Genomic DNA, 10051 nt, shown 5'->3' on the forward strand with positions numbered 1-10051 from the left:
TATTTTTTTTAACTTTGTGATTTTGCTCTTTATTTTTCACAAGTTGTTGTGATTTTGCCCTTAATCTTTACGTTTTTGTCCCTGTTTTGACCGTTGACAAGGAGTAAAATCACACTGAATTCTGGATAGTAAAGAGTAAAATTACAAAGTTAAAAAATAAAAGCAAAATTATAATTACACTTTAAAGTAGGGGTAAAAATGCAAATGCCCAATCATTTTCTATTCAGCTGGTATACATGCATGAACATACCCCGATGCTAGGATTTTTCATTCAAAGCATCGCTGGTTGCAATGTGCAAAACGATGCTTCGATAGGAAAGAGAGAGTTGGAGCGAGCATCGTTTTTTCACCAGCTCGGTGTCAGCGTGTCGCCGAGGAGCCCGCCGGACCGGCACCACCAGTGCTGACATGCTCACATGCTGGTAGGACCGAAACAAACAGAGCTGCATGCGTGCATGTACTTTTCAGGATGGTCCAGCGCGCGCCCATGTGTGCCGTGTCCCCGTACGAGAACGGAGCCAAGTAGCCAATGTGCCAAGTACAAGTACAGCTACAAGTGGCGTCTCGTATTTATCTAGATATACAGATGCATATACCGGCGTCACCCACAAATAATGTGCAAGCGTGTAGACTAAAAAGACTTCTAAAAAATAGACAACAAAAAATACATCTCAATCTCCCATTCCATCATATCTGAAATTGCTCTTCCTAGGTGACGCGACGCGATTGGCCGGGCGCGGTGGTTGTGTCCGGGAAGGAAAAGGAATTATTGCTGTCCAGGCGACGACCCGGGAGCTGGATCTGCGATGGCGATCGCAACCAGGGTCTCCGGTCTCATGATCGCCACGACAATTTTAAACGGCAGGAGGAACTGGCAATCAAGGAGGAATCAGGAATAATCCGCGCGCTAAATACGGGCGGCGATGACGGGGGCCGGCCGGGGTGAGGTGGCGCTCGGCCCTCCACTCTGTCTATGTGGAACAGGTACGGTGGCGTAGTCCGCCTGGCCGACGACGTCGACGGCGATCGGCGGACAGGCTAGCTACCTGTACTTGCAGAGAAGGGAGATCGAATCGAATATGGTCTCTCCCCTCGCGTGTGGAAGTCACCGGGCAATCATTCAAAAAAAAAAAGAAGAAGTCACCGGGCACCAGTGGCACAAGGGGGGAGATCAACGCGTGATAGATAGAGAACGCGAAGTGCAGAGTAGGATATCCGACGGCATGTCAAGAATGTTCGTACAGTACTACTTGTTTTTGGCGAATTTCTCGGTCAGTGTAGTATCTGGAGATGTGGCTGGGGAAACTGATACACCGTGGCCGTTTTCCCTCCCTGACGCTAACCAATCAGAAATCAGAACTGGCCACACTTCCTTTAACTATTTGCGGTGGCTATAAAGTATCCGAAGCAAGTACGGAGTACTCTTACTTCGCTTACATCCCTGACAGCACTAATTAGAGGAATTAAATAAAGTCTAATTACGAAATCAACTCCACAACTATGGTACTGTAGCACTACTGCAGCTAATGATGTCTTTGCCCATACGATTAGAAAATGATTAGACGTGGTACTGTAGCACCAATGTAGCCAATTATGATGAAACTTAGGTCATTAGATTCGTCTCGAAAAGTTATACCCATCCGTGAAAAAATTTCGCAGATAAACTTCGTTTAGTAATTCATGCATACATTCGTTTTTTTTTGAAAAAAAATTCCCATGCTCATCCAAACACGGCCCTGCAGAATAATTTTGCGACTTCCGAGCAGGTCATTTTCTTCTTGAAGCATCAGCCAACAAGAGGCGTGCACATTGGGGTAACGTGCCCGAGAATTATTCAATGTGCCCCGCGCCCGTCATTTACCGGCGCATTATTAACATTGGAGTATGGTTAATAATAGAGCTAAGTGCTTGACTATAAGTCAAGTGATAAAAACTAGACCATACAATAATTGTCTCTAAAATTTATTATTATTATGTGGTACCATTTTTATTAGCTTCCTTTTTGTTACTCTTTCTTGCGTACACTTTTATTTGGACTCACAAATACCTATGCTTCCACATCAGCCTTGGTGCTAAAATAAGAGCCAAACTCTCTTCTATCTCCCTCCTCTCTCCTCCACGTCAACAAAAATACTGACTAACTTGCCTTTAAGCTCATTACTGTACTTGCTCTTACACAACTTAACACTTCAACCAAACCATCCTCCTCAATGTACAGTTTCATTACACGGTTGAATAGATAGGTTGTCATATTTGATTATTGCATATTAACTAAAGAGATACGACTTTAGGCTTTGGTTAGCTCAGCTCTCATATTTTTATTATCATATACTTAAGAATGTTTGTAGATGAAACTTAAATCCTTCAAACAGTTTCATAGCTCTTGGTAACTATATACACCAAGTTTCATCTCTATAAACTTTATTATTTCTTCTCTTAAATTGTATGTCATATCATCATTTTTAACTATAATAGCATATCATTTAACGGAAATAAAATTTATATGACACAATGAGAATGGCCTCATGCCATGTGTGTGGCGCGCCCATTGACCCACTCCCTGTCTTAGTGCGGCAAGCAAACGCTTGGGTTGGGAGGAGAGGACAGCGCGGGCGACCTCATCTCTGACAACAGTTTTTTTTGGATGGACGTAATTTGTTCGTGCACATGGTACCAGTACGGCTGTTGGTTAAAAAAAGTGCTTGATAGAGTGGAGCCCGCAAAGATGACAAAATGGCTTTTTATTTGGGCTGTGTTTAGATCCCACGAAATACACTGTAGCGCGGGGTGAAAACTCCTGTAGCGCACTGTAGCACGTTTCGTTTGTTTGTGGTAGATATTGTCCTACTATGACCTAACTAGGCTCAAAAGATTCGTCTCGCAACGTACATCAAAACTATGTAATTAGTTTTTTTATTTACCTACATTTAGTACTCCATGCATGGGTTATTTGCTACATTTAATGTTTCGATGTGATGGAGATGTGATGGGGATGTGATGGAAAGGGATGTTTTTGTGGGGGTTTTTGGTGGAACTAAACACACCCTTGGTTGAGTGTGTGTTCTACTTAGTTGCGACGTGATTTTTTCTTTCTTTTTCTTTTCTTAGAATCACACAGTACAACGAAGATGTCCACAACACGCACACACTCACACCCTATGAATACATGTACGCAAACCCTACCTCTATGGGCACCTCCGAAGGACTGAGCACCGGCAGATCTGAAGATTCTCAAAGTCACCACTGGCGCTCGTCGTCGATGGGAACGTCGCTTACCACTTAACGTGTAACCTAGGAAAATACCAAAAAAAGGTGCGAGCACCAGAATTTGAATCCTGGTGGGTAGCGTCGCACTGGACGTCCTACCATTAACATTACAAGCCAATTCGCTGCGACGTGATTCCTTTTCCTGCTCGTTTAGTCGGTCTGTGTTTGTTAAGCTAGTAGCTCATGCATAGATGCGGCAGACTCGTTTTAGATAGGCACCTTTTAGTTTTCTTCTGGGCCGTCTATTTGCTAGTCTTCAACTTTCATGTGCACAATTTGGTTGTAGATATTCCTATGGTTATAGTACAGGAGAAGAAAGTGGTTAAATTGCAGAAATGCAATACCACTTAAACAAGCGACCGTGGGGGCTGGATTATATTGAATTGGGAAGAAACGAGCAGAGCTTGCATTGCACCAAAAAAAAATTTATAGTTGATAATGGACCCAATATGAAATAGATTGATTTGTAGAAATTTGATACCACGTATACAAATGGCCATGGGGCTTATCTCCGGCTGGATTGAATTGGCAATAAACTAAAGCACCGAACTTTTTTTTTGAACAACACAAAATTTTCATTAATTCAAGACATGATTACAATCATCAGCCGCTAATCCCTTTAGCCACTCAGGGATGTAGTCTAGCGAAAACTGGGAGCATTCAGTGTTGGATCCCATACAAGCACAACTATGGCAACTGAGTTTGCATCCCTACGCACCCAAGCAATTTTAAAATCACTAAAACTCCTGCCTAAGTTTGTGATATCAAAGCAAAGACCTCCGATAGACAATCTCATCCCATCACTTGATTCTAGGACCGCCATCAGTTCGCTTGAGTCCACTTCGATGATAGAACAAAGCACCAAACTTTTTGCAGTTGATAAAAGACATAAAGTAAAAGTGAACCTTCTTTGTTTCCTACGGGAACATGGAACTGAAGTACCCCATAAAGTTACTTAACATATATAGTGAGATAAGGAGTCATTATAAAAAAAAACACGGCGGGGGGGGGGGGGGGGGGGGGCTGAAACGGCTCCCACCGTATTTCATTAGGAGGAAACGACCACGGCTTCTCCGACTGCGGAAAAACCCCCCGAACCCTGCCTCATGCCCACAAGAGCAATGCCTTGCGGCGAACACAGCGAGGGAGATTTTTTTTTACCTCTGCACTGCCACCAAAAAATCCGTCCCCAACGGGGATCGAACCCCAGCCGGCAGGTAGGGGGCGCTACTGTAACACCCTGGTGTTAATCTTGACGCTAATCAAGTGTTTAGTCGCTAATCAGGGAAAATCAAGGTCATTAGCACTAATCAAGTTGCACAGTGTAGTTACATTTAGCCGAGTTCGAGCGCATTTTTCTCCATGATCCGAGCTTCATATCAAGTTGTGCCTAAAAACAAAGTTGTCGATCATCTTGTCCTCTACAATTTCTATTTTGGCCGAAATTCGAGTGCCATTATGAAATTTTGAAATTTAGACGGTCAAAATCGGCTCAAAACCCTTGACCGTGGTCACTGTGCTCCACTGCTGCTGCTTGAGCGGCGGCGTGCAGAGCCAGCGATGCCACGCGTCGCCGTGCCGGCGAGAACCAATACCGCTTAAGCTCTCCACTGTCGTGCACTGGCCGATTTCGTTTTTGCCTCCCCTTTCCCCTCCCTCGGCCGCGTAGAGCACGCGAGGCGAGGCGAGCCCGAGCGGAGCTCGTCACCGGCGCCTATTCCGGCCACCCCTCGCCGCTGTGTCTCGATTCCCCGAGCCCCGAGTCGCCCGACCTCACCACGCACCCTCCTCCGCCCCTTTCCCCGAGCCGACCGACCCCTCTTCCCGGCCAAATCGGCCTTGCACCGCCGCGTCCGCCATTGCCGCTCCCTCGGAGCTCCGCCCCCTCCGTCGAGCCCCCTCTTCCGGCCTTCCTCCGTCAAATCCGAGAGCACGGTGAGCATCCCGGCGACCCACTCATGCTCCCCGACCCTTTTCCCCTTCGATTCCGGCCTTGCCGCCGCCGCGGGCCGCCTCTACACCGCCCCCCACCGCACTGCTGCACACCCTTGCTCCGCCGGCTCGCCCTGGCCGTGGGGCTGCCCTGCCGCGCCGCCGGTCAGCCCCCGCCGGCGGGGAACATCGCCGCCGCCGCGTGCCTGGCTGTGCGCCGGCTGTGGCGCGCGAGCAGAGGAGGGCCTGGGCTGGGCCTCTCACTGACCAGTGGGGCCAGCTGTCAGCCGGTTCAGGGTTTAGGGTTTTCCAATATTGGTTTATTTGGCTGACAAATTTTAAAATTTGTAGGAAAATACATAAAAATGCTAAAAATGCAAGGTAAATTTTGTTAGTTTTCTTAGATCCAGAACTTCAGAGAAAAAATACTCATGCATGTTAAAATGCCCGTTTTATCCCTGCTAGAATTTATTTTGTGCTTGAGCTTATTTATTTAATATCTGCAGTTCTATTGATCTAAAAATTATGAAATTCATGGGGCAGCCTCATCTTTTCATGTGTAACCCACTGTAAAATTTTCATGACCTGTTACTGTGCACTTTTGTGTAGATTTATTTGTGTTCAGTTTATGTTGCTAGGGCTAAAATAAATATTTTCTGTCTTCAATAAATGCTGGAAAAAAATTATGTGGCATGCTTTACCTTTATCATGTTGATCTGGTAAAAATTTTGTTGCTATAACATGTCAGCAAGTTATGCTTTTGTTTTTGTTTAGTTCTTAGATATAGTCTTTTCCCTTTATTCTTGTTGCTAGTTATTTCCTTTATACTTGTGTAATTTTCCTAAGTGAGTTTAGTTGCTTTCCTTTAAAGGAAACACTTCAGGCTAAAATAATTTGAAGTTAGAAAATAATCATCAGAACCCACACCTTTTCAGTTTAGCCTCGTTGTTTTGGTTACTCAATTAATGCTTATCGATCTTGACTGTGCCTCTTTGTGCTTTGGATCGCATGGCATCGTATCATGAGCATCTATGTATTTTCTTCATCACACTATTGTTTAAACTCTTGCATGGCATCTTTTTCATACGTGTAGACGCCGCGAACGAAGCTATCTACGAGTTGATTGCCGAGCCGACCCAGGAGCAGCAAGTCGGGGAACCGCAAGCCGAAGAAGCTGTCGAGCCAGTTCCTGCAGAAGTCGCTAACCCCTCTGACCTGCAAGGCAAGCCCCGGAGCATAACTCCTACTTTAAAACTTATGCAAGGTGTTATTTAAGTACTTGTGCATTAAGTACTAGGAGTTACTTGGAACCTTAAATGCATTATCTTTAGGAAACCCCGGTTTTTTTACTAGCATGATAGGTCGATAGCACTGCCATGCTTAAGTAGGATACGGTAGAAGACGGGTGATTTCCTGTCACCCGCGAGATATAGGTTTGATACTTCAGTAAGAAAGTAAGAAATAATACTATGAGAATGGAAATGGAGACCGGGCGGAGGGAAAGTTGGACATGACTATTGAATAAAGGAAAGTTGAGTCTCCGCCTGTGTCGATTGAGAACTGTACCGTTGCTGGCCGTGCTGACCAATATTGAACAGTACTAATCACATGCCGGAAGTAGGAGGTAGTTGAAACCGGTAAGCTGTGTACCACTTTACAACGATACTTTGAATCCCTACCTGCTACGCCGGGCGTGGGAGTTGGCAGGTGTTGGATAGATGCCACCTTCGGGTTCTCAGAGAGTTCGCCGTGAGGGGCCCAACACCTGGGTTTTAGCAGGCGTGATTCAGATGTCGTGGTAACGATGGAAACAATTGATGCGTGTGGCCCGACGGGGTTTACATGTATCGTGTTAGTTAGGTCCACCTTGCAAGGTTAAATCGGATAGATTCGCCGTCTCTCTCGGTTAAGAGAACATTGGTCACTTCGTCACATCATAGTAAAGAAGTGGAATGAGATTGAACTGAGAATGTTTGGCTGTGGTACTATGAAAAGATAATGTGGTCAACCATGCTTGCTCTAGATGTTCATGCAAACCTAGTTGGTATTTGTATAATAAACTTGAGCTAAAATACTGAAAGTAAGGATCCACTATTAGTAGCTTTTCAGCAAAATAACTCCAGAGCCAAAAAGTTTTGCATGTCTAGGAGTCGGCTAAGTATATACCACTAGTCGGGTAAGACTTGCTGAGTATTAGTATATTCAGGGTTGTTGTTGTAACTCCTTTATCAGGTTGTGTTCCTGCTGACTTCGAGGAGGTCTGTGCGTCCTGGATTGGACAACCACTTCCTCCTGGGTGGACTGTCAAGTGGATCCCGTCTTCTCCGTGAAGGTCGGGCAGATCGGCATCACATCGGTGGGCAAGATGTGGAGTTCACCTTGTATCGTCGTTTGCTTCTACCGTATTGTATTTGAAACCCCACTTTAAACTTCCGCTGTACGTTTAAAAACTCTGTATTTGATCCATCGAACTTTCTGGAAAACTCAGTGTTGTAAATTAATTTGGTTTTGCTGTATGCTTGTATCATCTGTATTCGTCTTCGTACGGGTCTACTAGTGCAATTATGATCTTGGAGTACAGTAGTTTAATCGGAATTTACCCGACAGCCTGTCAAATTACACCGTTTTAAATGCACAGTAACTTGATTAAGTATCAAATTGATGGTTAGTGCAGTTAAGCCGGTTTAATTTAAGCGGTGCTGTTACAGCTACTTAGCGCAGCTAGCCATTCAGCCGGCAGGCCGTTCGCTAAGGAGTCATTATATCTTAAAAGGTTCAGACAAAAAAACCGTGAGAGGCACTTTTGACGTATCCAGTCCAAATGAAATGATCATAACCAAGATAGAATAAGAATGATTCAATTCTTAGTAGGTCTCAATGATAAATGATGTAGAAAGGAATGTTTGAAATAAGGAAAAAGTTCAATTTACTCCCCTCAACTATAGTCAAAGTCTGGATAACCTCCTAAACTATAACTTGGTTCAATTTATCCCCTAAACTATGTCATTTAGTTTACTTTACCCCATAACACAATTTATCTTTTTTGTTTCTCCTTACACAAGTTGACTTTTAATTTTAAATTTTGCAGAGTAGTAGTGGACATCACAATGCATATTTAGAAAAAGTTTTATAATTTTTCCCATTAGTTTTCATATAATTTTGAACTCTAACAACTAATTTATTATTAAATATCCTAACATATCAAAATAATGATAAAAATTTATGATTTATTTTTCTAACATGTGTTATGGTGTGTACTATCATGTTGTAAAATTTTAACTTAAAACTCCATCTATTCATGGAGAAATGAAAAAGACAAATTACAGTAGGGGGTAATTTGAACCAAATGGGATAGTTTGAGGGGTAAAATGAACCAAAAAATAGTTTAGAGGGTTATCCAGACTTTGGCTATAGTTGAGGGGAGTAATTTAGACTTTTTCCTTGAAATAATGATAAGTGATGGGTTAAGTAATGTCAATTCTAATTTTAGTGGTGTTCCCTCCAGCAACAAAATAACTAGATATGTAACATCTATGAAATTCATATGATCTGCAAAACACAACTTTGATTGCTACTTTTCATTGTAATACATCTATATATTGAAAATTTAGAACGATTGGCTTCGGGCCCTAAATCATTGTTTATTTATTTTTCCTGATCAGGAAATAAGTACATAGACAACTGTATTTTGTTTATTATGCTACGTATGCTAGATAGACATAACTATACGCTATTTGTTTGATATACCGAACTTTCTAGATTCCCTAACTTTTAATGTACATACTAGAAAACTTATTGTTTGCATTTGAAAAATGTTGTAAACCACGTATATAAAAATATTCTATTTATTATAAAAAATTATGTGTTCCTCAACTTTCAATTTATATATATACAATATACAGTACTTTATAATTGACATTAAAAATCTTTCGACTCATATATCCAAAAGTTTCTACAGACCACTAAATTTCAATATACATGTTCAAAATTTTATATGCATATTTGAATATATTTGAAAATCTTATAAAATATCTACATGAAAATTGTAAATTTGAATTGACATATTAAAAGCTTCATAATTTCAAATTTTAAACTTACAAACAACGTATACAAACTTTCTACATGTGCATGCAAGTTAAAATATACTAATCCATATCTTTTATTTTTACTATGGATTTAAGCCAAACCACATATTCAAAAATAAGTGTACACATCATAACACATATACTGGCACTGAATAAGGAACGCGAGAAAAGAATACCACGTGGATCTTCATCACATATATATATATATATTTTAAAAGTAGTCAGAAGCATCGGCCTGCCATGTAAAATGTTAGGCGTCCACGCTGACCGAATTCAACGCACATGAGGCTATCCGAGTAGTCTCCAGACGCGCCGTGCTGAGGCACTCACACCTCCACAAGCACCCACCCACGCAGACACCACCTTAGCACTAGTGAGTCATCCAGATTGCGATAGTTGAGGATGGAATCCGAGCAGGCCGCCTTGTCTATTTATCGCGCGCGCTAATGTGTGCGGAGCTGTCGCAGAAGCTCCTATTCATCTTCTACCTCCAGTCAGGAGAGGGAGGAGCGCCCGCCGGCGAGCTAGGGGAAGGAGGAGAGGCAGGGCGTGGCCGGCGAGGGGTGGGAGGTGGGTGGGGCGGCCACCGGCGAGGTCGCCGATGGCCAGAGTGGTGGCGGGAGGTGCTAGAACTTATGATTCCGGGTTGCTGAGGGTGGGGGGCTCCATGGCCACCAGATCTAAAATAGGGCCCAGCGGCGGAGGCGGTTCGGCCGGACATAGTGTATTATTTTTCAAAGGAAAATAAATAATATCATTGTTTAATG

This window comes from Panicum virgatum, chromosome 9K (assembly GCF_016808335.1).
Source record: "Panicum virgatum strain AP13 chromosome 9K, P.virgatum_v5, whole genome shotgun sequence".
In the NCBI taxonomy this organism is placed as follows: domain Eukaryota; kingdom Viridiplantae; phylum Streptophyta; class Magnoliopsida; order Poales; family Poaceae; genus Panicum; species Panicum virgatum.